We start from the raw sequence: 16,927 nt of genomic DNA, 5'->3' as shown, positions 1-16,927 counted from the left end.
AGTACAGTTTATGATAGTTGTTATAGTAGTTCTAAATACACTAATGTTCTAACTAGTAGCATTGATATCTTCTTAGTCTCCTTCTAAACTTAACCAATCGACCATTTTGAAAGTCCCGAAGATTCCAGTCACTACTAATAGTAGTATTAGTAGTATTAGTTGTAATATTAGTAGTAGCTAGTAATAACAGTAGTCGTAGTAATAGTGCCATGTTGCTACAACCTGCACCCCCCCCCTTGCTAATCTGTATGGAATCTTCTTTATGTCCTACCATTTCTACTTTGTGTACGCCCTCCACCCTATCCTTTTTAAGGAGTTGCTGACTTTAGTGTTTCATTGTTTTAATATTACTACACAACAACATGTTAGTGCAACCCCTATAAAAATCCCTACAACAACCCCTACAGCAACCCTACACAAACCCTAACTACTGCAAACCCCTGAAAATGTGATAGTAGCTGCATTCCAGCGTAAGCTGCCGTCATAGCAACTAGGTGCTGTCCTAAAACCATTGCGCTTCTTTTTGGTGTTACTTTCCTCGACCAAGAATTCCTGCAGCAAATCACTCGGCAAATTCTCACTGCAATTATAAAACAAATAAATAAATAGATAAATAAATAAATAATTAAATGATATAACTAAATAAATTTAAAAAACAACCATTATTAAAACCATTAATCAATTTCTATTCTGTCAGCTGATTTCGTTTTTGTAAAGATAGCAGCCATTATCCCTTAAATCACAATTGCCTGATTGACATAGCAGGAGTACAGTAGAACCGTAGGTAGGTAGGTAGGTAGGTTGATAGATAGACGGATAGGTAAATAGATAGGCAGATAGATGGATAGAAAGATAGAAAGATATATAGAAACATATATACATACAGGCGTAGGAGTGGCTGTGTGGTAAGTAGCTTGCTTACGAACCACATGGTTCCGGGTTCAGTCCCACTGCATGGCACCTAGGGTAAGTGTCTTCTACTATAACCTCGGACCGACCAAAGCCTTGTGAGTGGATTTGGTAGACGGAAACAAAAGAAGCCCGTCGTATATAATATATATATATATATATATATATATATATATAATATATATATATATATATATATATATATATATATATTATATATATAAAATGGCGGTGCCCCAGCATGGCCACAGCTCATGAGCTGAAACTGGAAAAATATCTATATATATATATATATATATATATGTTTGTGTATCTGTGTTTGTCCCCGTCCCCCTAGCATTGCCTGACAACCGATGCTGGTGTGTTATTCCCCGTCACTTAGCGGTTCGGCAAAAGAGACCGATAGAGTTAGGGCTTACAAAGAATAAGTCCCGGGGTTGAGTTGCTCGATTAAAGGCGGTGCTCCAGCATGGCCGCGGTCAAATGACTGAAACAAGTAAAAGAATAAAAGAGTAAGAGTAATAGTATATATGTACGTGCGTGTTTGTGTGTCTGTGTTTGTCCCCCCAACATCGCTTGACAACCGATGCTGGTGTGCTTACGTCCCCGTAACTTAGCGGTACGGCAAAAAAGGGACCGATAAAATAAGTACTAGGCTTACAAAGATAAGTCCTGGGGTCGATTTGATCGACTAAAGGCGCTACTCCAGCATGACCACAGTCATATGACTGAAACAAGTAAAAGAGTAAGAAGAGAGAGTATACATGCTACCTACAAACATACATGCATACATACATAGGAATATAGCTAGGTAGATATACAGGGAGGCAGGCAGGTAGATACAGAGACAAATAGAGAGACAGAGAAACGGATAGGCAGAGAGATGGATAGATAGATAAGTTTCTTTATAAGACACACAGGGCTGCACACAGATGGGACAAATTACAAGGTAGAGCTTTTCTTTTTGCGGATGTAAAAAAAAAAAGTGGCGTAGTTTTTCGATCAAAAGGGATTGTAAAAGGGAAAAAAGAAACAAAGGAAAAGAAACAAAAGAAAAGAAAAAAGAAAAAAAGAAGAAAAAAGGAAAAAGGGGAAGAGGAAAAAAAATGATCAATAGGCATCGTGTATCACAGTGTCATGATGTACGGTGTAAAGGGGGAAGCAGATAATGTTTATCCGTGGGAAGAAAAGCCTACGAAAAAGACCACGGTAACCTCGGTTAATATTGTTATATGTTACCACATTTGTTTGCAAGTGGGTAACCCACTGTTTTCAATTTCTGGGTTCATAGGATTATGCTCAAGGTGGCTTCGTCATTCATACGTGCCATCCTTGCTACATTCACCCATGGATAGATAGATAAATAGATATTTGGTGAAACAGACTGATGGTTACATAGATAGACAGACAGACTGACAGATAAACAGATAGAAGGACAGATATAGTTAGATAGCCAGAGAACGGATGGGTAGACAAATTATCTATCTATCTTCATCATGTGACCGACCAGGCTATCAGATGTTGCTACACATCGCTGGTCACAATGCGCTTCGCATTGTTTTAGCCTTCAAATAACGCCACCCCACTGGCTAAGCGACCAGGCCAACAGAAGAAAGAGTGAGAGAAAGTTGCGGCGAAAGAGTACAGCAGGGATCATACCGGAGCCTCGTGGAGCTTTAGGTGTTTTCGCTTAATAAATACTCACAAACGCCGGGTATGGGAATCGAAACCGCGATCCTACGCCGCGAGTCCGCTACCCTAACCACTGGGCCATTGCGCCCACACACACACACACACCACACACACACACACATATATATATTATATATATATATAGTATATATATATAGAAATATTATATATTACACACATATATATATATATATATACATACATATATATATATAGATATGTATATATATAATATATATATATTATATATATATAATAATAATATTAGGGAATAATCCAAAGTTACAGGGAAAAAAAAAATCAGATTTAGGATTAAATCCAATTTTATAGTAAAATATTATATAATATTAATTAGAGACAAAACCACTATTTTGCAAAAACAACAAAAAGGAAAGACTTAATCAATACATAAAATTTAATAAAAAGTAAAAAAAACGCCACTACAATTGTTTCATGTCTTCTAATGACAATCTTCAGGTGGATTTCCGATTTTCAAATCAGTTTCAATTTATGAAAATCGGAAATCCACCTGAAGATTGTCATTGAAGACATGAAACAATTTGAGTGGCGGTTTTTTTTTTTTACTTTTTATTAAAATTTTATGTATTGATTAAGTCTCTTGTTTGTTTTGCAAAATAGTGGTTTTGTCTCTAATTAATATTATATATATATATATATATATATATATATATATATATATATATATATATATAATATATATTACATCATACATATATACAGTGTTTTATGTTATCGATACGCGAGCACACTGCAATAGCGTAATAGAATATAGTTTATACAAACGGCAGTAATCACACGTAACGTACCATCTCTTTTAAGAACCAACAATCCAACACGCAACTCAAACTCTGCTCTTTGAACTCCAACACACGAACTGTGGAATTGCGCGAACTTTCCTTCATTTGCCACACAGGGCAGAAGACAAAGGAGAAGGTACAAGGACAGTCAAACATGAAATGCATACACGTTTTAACCCTTAATGTGATAGACACACATAGACTGATCAGGTATATCGATCGACAGATAGATAATTAGATAGAAAGACAGACAGACCGATATATAATTAGATAGAAAGATAGACAGACCGATATATAATTAGATAGAAAGACAGACAGACAGATAGATAATTAGATAGAAAGACAGACAGACCGATATATAATTAGATAGAAAGATAGACAGACCGATATATAATTAGATAGAAAGACAGACAGACAGATAGATAATTAGATAGAAAGACAGACAGACCGATATATAATTAGATAGAAAGATAGACAGACAGATATATAATTAGATAGAAAGATAGACAGACCGATATATAATTAGATAGATAGATAGATAGATAGATAGATAGATAGATAGATAGATAGATAGATAGATAGATAGATAGATACATATATACATTAACAGACAAATAGATAATTAGATAGACAGACAAACAGATAAATAATTACATGGACAGATAATTAAATAAACAGACAGATAGATAATAAATAAATGGATAGATAGATAGACAGACAGATAGATAGATAGATAGATAGATAGATAGATAGATAACTTTTTATTGTAGCACCCACAGGGCTAAACACAGAATAAAAATGGACGAAATACAATGTAGAATTTTTTCTTTCGAGGGGGATATGGGTGGCAAAGAAAAAAAACGTTGGTCAATAGGGATCTGTGGGTTGTGTGGTGTATAAAAAGCAATATATATATATTTATAGATATAAGATATATATAATATTAGCAATTAAGGACAACTACTTAATAGGAAATTTAACAAGAATATGTCAGGTAGATAGCGTAAAAAAACTCATAGAGAAAAAAATTCGAAAATAATTTTTTATTGAACATATTTAGTATTATATATAGAGGGCATTATACATACATGCCAGGAGGCATTCTACATACACGCCATACGTAAGAGGGACAATCAGTCATTTCTACCAAAAAATATTACTATCCCACCGAATGCATTTTTCAAAGAAAGACATTTAAAAAATATATAGACCTGTATCACAGTGATTTCATACTTACGTAATCATCAGCAGGCCTGAATATACCATAAATAAATAAACAAACGACCCCGCTTCGCTTAAGCCGATCAGCCAACTGATCAACATCAACGAAGCAAATGTTGAATTTATATATACTATACGGATGATGGCAAACTTTTACGAATTGCATTTGGGAGAGGAAAAGGTTTTTCGGAATAAAATTTAGCAATTAAGGACAACTACTTATAAGGAAAAACTTAACAAGAAATTGTCAGGTAGATAGCGTAAAAACCTCATAAGAGAAAAATTCGAAACTAATTATTCTATTGAACATATTAATTTATTATATAGAGGGCATTATACATACATGCCAGGAGGCATTCTACATAAACGCATACGCTAGAGGGACAATCAGTCATTTCTACCATTCGGTGGGATTAGTAATATTTTTGTAGTAGAAATGACTGATTGTCCCTCTTAGCGTATGGCGTGTATGAAGAATGCCTCCTGGCATGTATGTATAATGCCCTCTATATATAAATATATATATATATATTATATTATATAATGTTCACAGTTTAGGTGTAGCCTTGGAAAGAAAAACCTACAAAAATGACCAAGGTCACCTCAGACAATTCGAAAAAGAACACATGAGTAAGTCGCTTACCCTCGTTGTCTCTTGGTTACAGATTTATGCTTAAAATAGTGTCGTCTTTCATACTGACCATTTTGCCACTTTTACCCACTTTTTATTAAAACATTCGTTCGACAAAGCCTCCTCTCTATTCTCATCCTCCTTTTCAAGTGGTACTTGAAAAAGTTGACGAAAGACTGACCAGAGAGGAAGGTGTTTGTTTGCAGTCCTTTCAAACGCGTCCACCACACACATTCTTTCGCCATAGCCATCAGCGTAACGAAAACCGTTGTCCCTTCCCGTTTAAAGGAAGGTGGTGGAACAATATTCACGATAGACTCGGCCGATAGGCGGGCCCGACCTACAGCATTTCGACGAAGGTCCACAGCTCTGAAATATCTGGACACTGCACGAGTGCGTGCTGAACGGTTTCATCGCTCTGACCGCATCTCGGGCAGATCGGTCCGGTGATGGTTTTCGAACCGTGTCTGTAGCTCTTCTCTCGAACAGGTAGTGCGTCTCGATAGCACTGCCAAGCCAGGGATTTCTGGAAGTTATCCATAGGCCCCGGCCCGAACGTCGTCCTGAACAGGCGGGTTAGGAATTTCTCGTCGACGCCCAGGTTTGCTCCGAGTGTGTCGTCGGACCTCCCCTCCACTAGTCCTCTATAGAACGCTTTAGTCGTTTGTAAGTTGCACAAGTTTGACTCCGGTCGGCAGAGCTGCTGTAGAGCTTGGCGACACTCTCGGAGCCAATCGCCCAGTTTCGCTCTCTTCCTGATCCACGTTTGCAGTTCGGTCAGTGAGACGAGCTGCGCGGGAAGGCGCGCCTCACAAACGGCGCCCACACCTGTTCACCGTCGTCGATGAAATTCCAGAGATGCCGCAGTCTCAGCGCATGCCTGCGCATCATCAGCCACGGCATGCCCAGTCCTCCATTCAACGGATGTTAACAGCAAATGGACCTCCTCACCATCGGAACGCCACCCTTCCACAGAAAGCGGATGAGTATGCGTTCCAGTTTGGTGATGGTGGCGTCGGGACAAGGCACGACGGTCAGGCGGTAATCGATGACGGATGCGATGTACGCGTTCGCCACCTCCGCCCGGCCTTTTAGAGACAGCTTTCTCTCAGCCCATGTTTGGCTGAGAGCGACCACTCTACTCGTGATCTCGTCCCAGTTCTTATCCATTTGGAGGTCCGGACTGAACCAGACCCCTAGAAATTTAACCGGTCCGTCCGTCCAGCGTCCCACTACTGAGCCGCAGTCGGACGGCATGGGCTTGCTTCTCCAGGTGCCGAGTAGCAAACCCACTGACTTTTCCGGGTTAATCTTCGCTCCCGTCACCGTTTCGTATTTTCTTAGTGTCTCGCCTATCATCTGGATGTGTTTGTCGCTCGACACTATGACGCTGACATCGTCCGCATATGCCGACACGCTCGTCCCGCAACCCAGTTCCCGTGGGAAGCCCCTCAGTGTCGCCAGCTTCCGCAGTAGCGGCTCGAGAGTCAATACATACAGAAGCGCCGACAGGGGACACCCCTAACGGACCGAACGCGTGATGTCAAACGGTTTCGACAGTGACCGTTCACCCGAATCACCGATCGGATGCCGCTATACAAGGCAGCGATCCAACCGCGGAAGACAGGACTGAAGCCAGCCGCCCTGAGGACGGCCGCCAAGTACCGATGGTCGACCCTATCGAAGGCTTTAGACTGATCCAAATTGATCAGCGCCCCACCCATGCCAGGATCCTTAACTACCCTGTCCACAATGTAGCGCATCAGATGGAGGTTGTCATGTATGGTTCTACCCGGCACGGCGCATGTTTGCGCCCTGTCGACCAGTTTACCAATGACAAGCGTCAACCTCTCGGCTATTACTTTGGCCAAAATTTTCAAATCTGCGTTGAGCAGAGAGATGGGCCTGAAATTATCTATAAAATTCCCCTTGTTTGGGTCTTTCTTCAGCAACGTCACTGCACCTCGGCTCACGAAACCGAGGATTCTCCCGTTTTGTTGCCAGTTGCAGTAGACTGATGCCAAGAGGTCGCCAAACAAGTCTGGCATTTGACAATACAGCTCGTAGGGTAAACCATCCAATCCAGGCGACTTATCCCTCGCTGCTGTGATAGGCCTTTCACAACACTCCGCTTCTCTTGCCGAGAGCCGCGGCAGGTCGGTCAGGTAGGCACTGAAATTCATTCCGCGTTCCGACCCACCACTCGCACCAAACAGTCGAGCAAAGTGCTGTTGAAAGGCCTCACACATCCTTTCGGGTTCGAGTAAACTGCATCCCTGTTGATCAATTAGAGACCGAATGGTGGCTCTGTTGCCACGCTGCGCCTCCACTACCCGGGCCTCTCCTGCAGCTTCGATCCCTTCGTTCATTAAGGCACGCATTTTTGCTCTGACGACGCAACCTTCGTGTTTGGCGTTGAGGTGTTGGTCGAGGGCCATCCTCGCAGCCAGCACGTTGGTTGCGCTGCCAGTGGTAAGTGCCTCTTCTAGTTTCTTAACCAAGTCTCCCTCTACTCTATTTCGATCTATCGCTAATTCCTTGCTAAACCTAATTGATTCCGATTTTATTGCTATTTACAGGGCGTACCACCAGCGGTTGTTAACGACGGCTACCGCCAACGCCCTCTTAATTAACTCGCTAATCCGGTTCCTGTAAACCTGTTGCGCTAAGAGCGACGTATTCAGTTTCCAGTAACCGGAACCCTGCCTATGTGTCTTATCCAAGTCGAGCGTACACGTCACAGATTTGTGATCTGTGTAGCTCACTATTTTAAATTGTGGACATCCTACACTATCCCTATCTGCTGTCCTGCATAGAATTCTATCTAGATAAGATCACGACGATCCGACGCGGTTTGTCCAAGTCCACGTTGGCGCGTTCGGATAGTTGAGTCGGAATCTGTCAGACAAATGGAAACGTCTGAGCAGGTCTTTGAGGCTCTTACACCCCCTTCTATTCCTATCCATTCCCACATAGTCTAGATGCGTGTCCAAGGTAGCGTTCCAATCCCCTACTAACAGTAAAGGTTTAGACGTACCCAGGAAAACCTCTAGACGTCTGAAGAAATCCGCCCGACTCGTTAAAGACGGTGCATAAACTGCCATCAGACGGAATGCACACCCATTTCTGCCATCCACGTCCAAGACAACCAGCCTACCTTCCGTGTCTAGGAATATTGTTCTTACTTTTACATTTAGACTCTTTCGAAAAAGCACCGCGGTACCTCCACCACCCATGTTCGGCAGACAGGGAGAAAAATAAATGTCGAATTGATCGTCAAACATGGACGCGAGGGCCCGCGGCTTGCTGAGTCTGGTTTCACTGATAGCTACTATATCCACGTTCAGTGACTTGATGTCGTTTAGAAGGTAAACTTGCTTCCAAGCCGACGCCAAGCCACGCGCATTCACACAACCTAATTTAAGCATAATTGATGTTTAAGAAATTTGTGTTTCACACACTACATTGAAAGTGACAAGAGGCAAGAGGGAAGGTCTCTTACTCATTTCGAAAGTTTCAGTTTTTTTTCTTCTTTTGAAATGTATTTGATGAGGTGTTTGTATAGTTTTTTGGAGAGGTATCTTTGAAACCCGCCTACCGCATTTGGAAATATGGTTTTCAGTGTGCGGTGTTGTGTTTGTGTTATGTGTACAATTCTTATGTGTTTCGGTGCTGTTGTGCGTGGATGATTATTTACTTTAAAGTCATCTTCACGGATGTTCGTATTGGATGCAATGTATTCCATTAGTTTTTTATTGTCCGTGTCTATTGCTGTTAGATGTGTGTGTGGTTTTACGGGTTCATTGATGTTTTGATTGTCTAAGGGGAAGGGGGGGCTGTCAGGAATTAAATATCTCTCTGCTTTACTTGCTTGTTTGGTGGGCTTTTTTATCTTTTCCTTTTACCCCCTGTGTGACTATTTGCCATTCCGTCGAACTTTCGTCGTTGGACGAAGAGTCTGACGAACCAGAAGGGAGTAAAGGCAAAGCATTTGCGTTAATATGTATGTTTGTAGAAAGTGTTGTTGTGGTGTTAGGGGTAGAATTTGTCTTCTCGTCACTGTTTTCTGTTTTCTTAGTTGTCGTTCTTGGTGCTGGTGTTGGTCTGTCTTTTGGTGTTGGTTTTGGTTTCGCATCTTTAATTGGTTGCGACGTCAACGGTAATTGTGTTGGTGCTGTTTCGTTTCTTGGTGATGTTGTTGGGGTTTGTTTGCTGGTTTGTTGTTTTTGTTGGCATTGTTCCATAATTGGGTGTGGTGGTGTTGGTAACAAAGGTTTTTTTATTTGTTTTCTGATTTGTTCTTTCTTGTTTTTTTTTTTTCTGTCCCAGAACGCACTTCGCAATTAAGTGTTCTGGGCTGCCACAGCTGTAGCATCTTGGCTTTTTCCCTTCTGCTACCACATATAGGCTTTGCCCATTTTCCAAATGAATGTTATTGGGTAGGTCCTCGATAGAGGACCCATTGATTTGAATGGTTACCTCTATCGATTTACCACCCCAATTATCATCTTTGAACACTGTGATTTCCAAAATGTTTATTGTTTTTAGGTGATAACATATCGCCGATGTTATCCATTTGTTTTGTATCTCCGGCGGTACATTTTTTATTTTAATTTTACTGACTCTTTGGTTTCTGTAATAAGGAATCATTATTAGTTCATCGTTTTGTAAAGTTTCTGTCGAGTGGGCTTTTGCTTCTTCCTGATTATGGAAGCGGACTACCACTGTATTAAACTGGGGGCCCCAGTTTATATACTCTTTTATTTTCATTATTTTTATCGCGCATTTTTCTACTTCCGTTTTGGTTATTTATTCGTTTTGTTTTTTCTAATAATTCTATATATAACTGTTCTTTTTTCTATTTCTTCTTTAATATGTTGTGGTGTATGTAATATTAAATCTTGCCCTGAGGTTGTGGAGAGTGATCTTGTCTCTATCAACTCTTCATTTGTGAACTGTATAATTTCTTTTTCTGACGCAGGGTGTCAGCGAAATTCACAGTTCTATTCTGGCAGTTGTTGTCGTTGTGTGTTTTTGTTGTTGTTGTATTAGAATTATTCTTGGTTGTAGCTTTTTCAGGTACTGTTACTTTTGTCATGTTAATATTGGATGAGATAATCAAATTGTGGTCGATTATATTTATTTCATTTTTGTTGTTGTTATTCTTGTTGTTGTTGTTAATGGTTGTTGTGTCAATTTTAGTTCTATCATTTATGTTGGTGGTGTTGATTTCAGTTTTATCTTTCTTTCTATCAGCGTCTTTGTTGACTGTATTTTCCAAAACAGGAAAATCTTAGAAAAGATCGTAGAATATTTTTCTACGATAAGATTTCTCGACATTATTTTTTTTTTTCAAGAAAAATAAAGATAAATTGATGAAAATGCCCCTAGGGGCGAATTCTGTATTTAAAAAAGGCTCAAACGAAAGTTGGGCGTTTGAAAAGTTGAAAAACTTCGACAATGTAAAATGTAAACAATGGATGCAAACGAGCGAGAGGGAACAGCGTCTGGGTGTTAAGAGAAACGCTTCGCCGACATTGTATGAAAAACCAAGTTATTGCAGCAAAAATTTTGATATATATTCGAGGCTGAAATTGCCCCTAGGGGCAAAATCCCTTCTGGGAAACACACCCAGACGAAAGCTGAGTGTCTTACACACTCCGTGTGCAAAAATTAAAACGAAACTTTTTCAAAAACACATTAAAATAAGCAATAACTTACCAGCTGATCTGTCAATCTCGATTGATAGATAGATAGATAGATAGATAGATAGATAGATAGATAGATAGATAGATAGATAGATAGATAGATAGATAGATAGATAGATAGATAGATAGATAGATTATAGATAGATAGATAGATAGATAGATAGATAGATAATACCTTTTAGAATATTTGACTACGCTTGCTCTTATTGTTCTGCTTTCTTTGTTTATATTCTTCTCTCTTTGAGATCTTTCGAACTTACAACCGTCAGCTGTAAAGTTGAGATCTGCAATAAAGAAAAAGTGAAAATGTTTTAGAGGCGCTACCACACACACCCATGCACACACCTCAACAATCCTCACAAAGCAGCCTCGTTTTCTGTATTACTAGTGTGTATGTGTGTGTATGAAAGCGGATGCTGTATACATACATACATATACATGTTGTATAAGCATAAACATATTCAGTCCTGTATTGAAGAGTCATATATACACACTTTCGAAGTGTATATAGATTACACAATCAGGTATACAAAGGTTTTAATCACGCCCATACTTGTAAAATTCCAATAAAGTTGATATGAAAAATTCGTCGTAACTCCATAAATGTTTCAATTCTCAGAAAAGCTTATATAGTGCATATGACCTATCTCTCTCTCTCTGTCGCTCTCTTTCTTTGTCTGTCAGTTGTCTACCCGCCTATCTATCTATCTATCTATCTATCTATCTATCTATCTATCTATCTATCTCTATCTATCTATCTATCTATCTATCTATCCATCTGTCTGCCTGTCTGTCTGTCTGTCTGTCTGTCTACCCGCCTGTCTCTATGTGAACCTTTTTTGTCTATATATCCTTCTATCAATCTATTGACATGGAGCTGGTCGGCGAGACACTTAAAGACTACGAAGCGGTGACAGGAGCGAAAATCAACCGGGAAAAGTCAGTGGACTTGCAACTAGGCACCTGAAGAAGCAAGCCCATGCCGTCCACCAGCACCTCCGGCGTGGGACGCTGGACGGACGGCCCGGTTGAGTTGCTCGGGGTCTGGTTCGGTCCGGACCTCCAAATGGAGAAGAACTGAAACGAGATAACGAGTAGGGTGGTCACTCTCGCCCGGCAATGGGCCGAGAGGAAACTGTCCCTAAAAGGTTGGGCGGTGGTGGCGAATACGTACATCGCGTCCATCATCTACTACCGCCTGACCGTCGTGCCTTGTCCCGACCCTACCATCACCAAACTAGAACGCATTCATGCGCTGAGACTGCGACATCTCCGGCTCTACGTAGACGACGGTGAACAGGTGTGGTCGCCGTTTGTGAGGCACGCTTTCCCGCAGCTCGCCTCCATGACCGCGGTGCAGTCGTGGATCAAAAAGAGGCCGAGGAAAGGCGAATGGCACTGCGTGTGTCGCGTTGATCTCGAACAACTATGCCGTCCCGGGTCGACCTTGAGCGACTGTAACACAACCAAAGAATTCTATAGGGGATTAGTGGAGGGAAGGTACGACGACTATCTCGAGCCGATGTCGATGAGGAATACCTGACCCGCATGTTGAAGACGACTTTCAGGCCGGGACCTATGAACAACTTCCAGAGATCCCTGGCCTGGCAGTGCTATCGAGAAGCGCTACCCGTTCGGGATAAACTCTATAGGCATGGCTCGACAAGCACGGGGCCGAGATGCGGACAGAGCGACAAAACTCTTCTGCACGCAATCGTCCAATGTCCAAACATTTCCGACCTGTGGACCTATGTCGAACGACTACTGTCGTATGTCAGTTTATCAACCGAGTCTATCGTGGATATTGTCACGGGAAGGAAGAGCCAATTTCATCGTACTTGTGGCTATGGCGAAAGAATGTGTATGGTGGACGCGTCTGAAAGGCCAAGAGACAAAACACTTTCCTCTCTGGTGAATCTCTCATCAACTTCTTCAAGTATCACTTGAAGAGGAAGGTAAGAGTAGAGAGGAACGTTTTGTCTACTGAATGCTTCAACAAAAGATGGGTGAATGTAGCAAGGATGTATGTATGTACATGAATATCCATATGTGTGTGTGTGTGACTTACAAAGAGGTGAGGATTAGCGATAGGAAGGACCTCCGGCCGTACAAAATCTGTCTGGCCCATGCAAGCAAAGGAAATTAGGGTGTTTTATAGATAGATAGATAGATAGATAGATAGATAGATAGATAGATAGATAGATAGATAGAAAGGTAATGGTTACCTGTAGAATATTTCACCGTGAGGTTTTTCTTCCTTTTCTATTGCTAACTTTGTCGTTTCTCTTTGAGATATACTCAAGCCCCAAATTGTGCGTTGTGGAGGAGGTCTGTGCAATGGTAAATGCAGCATTCAATTGTAACCTTTGAAGGAAAATGTCTGTATATATACACAGGACCCCACCACGTACCTGCCTTGTTTTCTATGTAAAGGTGACACGGTCCAGTGATTTTTCTTTTTATTTGTGTGTGATTGCAAAGTATACCAGTTTCTGTGTATGTGTGTATGTAGACTAACTGATCAACTACATCGAGTCGTTTACCATACACACACACACACACACACACATACATACATACATACATACATACATACATACATACATACATACTACATACATACATACATACATATCTGTCTATAAATGTATCCATTAATCTATCTCTATATATGGTTTTGTTATATGTATTTGTTGAATAACTAGACACGCCTTCACCTCTGTAATAAAGAGACATATACACACATTACGTGAGTGCTTTCAAATACATGTATACACCTGTATACCTGCACTGATTCACGCAGGTATTCATAAAACTCCAAGAAATGTTCACTCATAAAAATCACCTTTTCAACGTTGTTAATATCCGTATTCTGCAGCTGATAGAATCGTTAGCATGATATACATAATGCTTAGCGGCATTTCACCCATCTTTATGTCCTGTGTCCATATTCCGCAGGGTCAACTACTTTGCCCTTTGTCCCTTTCCGGTTGTGGGGCTGGTTGAGTTGGTGTTGTTTGTGCAACTCTATTTCTGTAACCTTGTCCGTTTTTTTCCGTCCTTGTTTTTATATACATTCGCTGCTTGATTCCAAGGAATCTAATGCTCTTAGATTAGTTTTTCCTTGGTGCTGGCCAGATTGGAGCAATCTCGAGTATAACCAGTATAACCAGCCAAAATTACAAAGATACGCGCATTTTCTGTTTCCCGAAGCGTATGTTGATCTGAGGGTGTATGATTTACATCTGCGCTTTCTTTTTAATTTGTGGTTCGTCCTCGACTTTAATTCGAGGTGTGTAGCAATCACAGTCTATGTAGTCCGTCCCCGAAAATAAGAAGTGTGTGCTTGCGTTTGTGTTTGGTAAGCTCTGAATTTGGTTTCGTAAATGTGGTTTCATTAGTTTCCTAATTTGGTTTCGTTGGATTCATAAATTTGGTTTCATAAATTTAGTTTCAAAAATATGTTTTCATAAATTTGATGTCCGAAATTTGGTTTCATAAATTTGGTTTCTGAAATTTGGACATAAACATAAGTAAATCTAATATCAAAGCAACCATTTAAACTAAAATTTCATGACACAAAACGGCTGCCAGACTACATCAATGAATATAGTTAAAAAAACAAATAGTCAAACGAAAAATCTACTTTGCTTTCAATTCACACAAAACTGTTTCATACAAACATGCCGAGTAACCATTAGACAAAATTTACTGTTTACTTGCCTAATACAAAAAATTGGCTACGTGAAAAATTGAATTCATACACCCCCTAGCAATTTATACAAATGTTTTCAATATTTTTCTTAACATCATCTTGATCTTAACCCTAATCCTATCCTTAATTCCAAAACTTAGCAGTAACGTCGGCTCTAATACTAAACCCTAAACCTATCCTGAATCCTAACCTTAAATCCTATCCCATACCCTCACGTATTATCGATTTGGTCTTTTTGCGTAAATTTTTGCAAAGACTTTTAAGGACGTTTCCCTTTTAAATCAATTACATACCTGTTTTACCGATTCACATGAATTTATTCATTGAATTAGAGTAAAGCAATTCATAATTTTCGTTGTGATATTTTACTTTCATTTTGTTTAATAAAACTGCGTCGTAATATTATTACTTTCACTTTGTAATAGACAGTGATCAAGCGAAAAACTTCTCGTAAAAATAAATGTAACATGTTGCTAAGATTGTTTTACAAACATGATACAGATTTGCACACAGGGCTCTAAGTATCAGCAGTCTCACACAGTGGTGCAAGTTTCCGTAGGGTCCATTTTCAAGGACAGTGACAACGCCTTAATGGGAAGCCCTTTTTTCTGAAAAGAGCCGTCAACATCGACTTACGACGGACAGCCGATGTCAGTTAGATATATAGATAGTTTGATATATGTACACACACACACACACACGCGCGCGCGCGCGCGCGCACGCACACACATACACATAATGCTACATATAATATTTTTATAAGGAGACTATATTAATCTTAACACTAATTTCCACCATCCATATACAAAACCAAACCAAAACCCTGCATTGACTAAACGTTCTTTCTAATCATCCTAGATCATCCCTCAATGGTATGGTAATGGCTATCTCGATTAGAATTTCAAATTCATCAGCGGACGAGTGGATATTCAGCCAAGGAAACGTGAAATTCCATGGTTTACCCCGCCCTCTTCTCTTCAGGTCAAATGTTTGCCCAAATTATTTTTTAAGATAATGAAGGAAAATTTTCCTAAAAATCATAAATACTACCGTATTTTTAGCAAATTCTCTCTGAAAGTGTCGTACTCTACTACTCCGAATTTAGGTTCGACTATAGCCGCCATTGATGGTTCTACACTCAGGCTTAAGAAATCTACCCACACAAACTTTTATAATGAACTTTATAACACAAAATCTGATACTAGCTCTAACGTAAAGATGTCGACAATTACACCATTCGTGAGGGATCGACGTTACATTGGTCGAAACAATTGTAAGGATTAATAAAATTACCGTAACTTCCATCTGTTCGTCTCATTGATCAAAACATATATACATACATAGGCAGATTTAGAGACAGACAGACAGACAGACAGACAGACAGACTGACTGACAGATAGATAGATAGATAGATAGATAGATAGACAGACAGACAGACAGACAGACAGACAGACAGACAGACAGACAGACAGACAGATAGATAATATTTACCTGTCAGAATATCGCACAGTGCACTTGGCCTTATTTCTTTGTCTCCTATTCTTTTCGGTTCGCCTTGGGGGTTTTTCACCTCCAGAACTGTTCAGTATCAATGTGATACCTGTAGTATTTAGTAAAATATTCTTTTCAGATATTCCTAGATATATGTAAATGATTATATGGAAAGAACGATCATATGGTCAGATACACAAACACACATATGTTGCAACCATGACACCTTACAGTCGGTGTGGTCCAACCCTTATCTATGGCAAAGGCTATTTGTTTTAAAATTGCTTCTATGTTTATAACAATGTGAAATAGTTTCAATGAAAATTGAGTGCTATTTTTTAGTAGTTTGTAAAATTTCGTAGTAGTCCAATCACTGGCTGGGTCTGTGTGTGTATGTGTGCATTATATATGTGTGCATTACATATGTATACACATATGCATACATCAATTAAATAACCCATTACAACTTCTGTATTCGAGTGACATATATAGTCATTATAGCAAAAGATATGTATAAGTGGTTGGGTGTATGTATGTATGTATGTATGTATGTATGTATATATATATATATATATATATTTCTTTATTGCCCACAAGGGGCTAAACATAAAAGGGACAAACAATGACAGACAAAGAGATTAAGTCGATTACATCGACCGCAGTGCATAACTGGTACTTAATTTATTGACCCAGAAAGGATGAAAGGCAAAGGCGACCTCGGTGGAATTTGAACTCAGAACGT

General features: G+C 39.8%; 1 long non-coding RNA gene across 2 annotated transcripts; it reads right to left on the bottom strand.

Annotated features, from left to right (window-relative positions):
• Positions 1–505: 505 nt before the first annotated feature.
• LOC115232142 lies at positions 506–16,777 on the bottom strand. Of its 2 annotated transcripts, XR_003883602.2 has the most exons (5): positions 16,186–16,777; positions 13,825–14,489; positions 13,205–13,309; positions 11,155–11,263; positions 506–580 (listed from the first exon to the last, which is right to left on the bottom strand). It is a non-coding gene; the product is annotated as an uncharacterized LOC115232142 (long non-coding RNA). The 2 variants fall into 2 exon arrangements; XR_003883601.2 differs by lacking the exons at positions 13,825–14,489; positions 16,186–16,777 and having other exon boundaries at positions 13,205–13,514.
• Between the last annotated feature and the right edge of the window lie 150 nt (positions 16,778–16,927).

The sequence above is a fragment of the Octopus sinensis genome, unplaced genomic scaffold (genome assembly GCF_006345805.1).
Source record: "Octopus sinensis unplaced genomic scaffold, ASM634580v1 Contig19473, whole genome shotgun sequence".
NCBI classification, from domain to species: Eukaryota; Metazoa; Mollusca; class Cephalopoda; order Octopoda; family Octopodidae; genus Octopus; species Octopus sinensis.
This window is presented reverse-complemented; position numbering and strand designations above follow the sequence as displayed.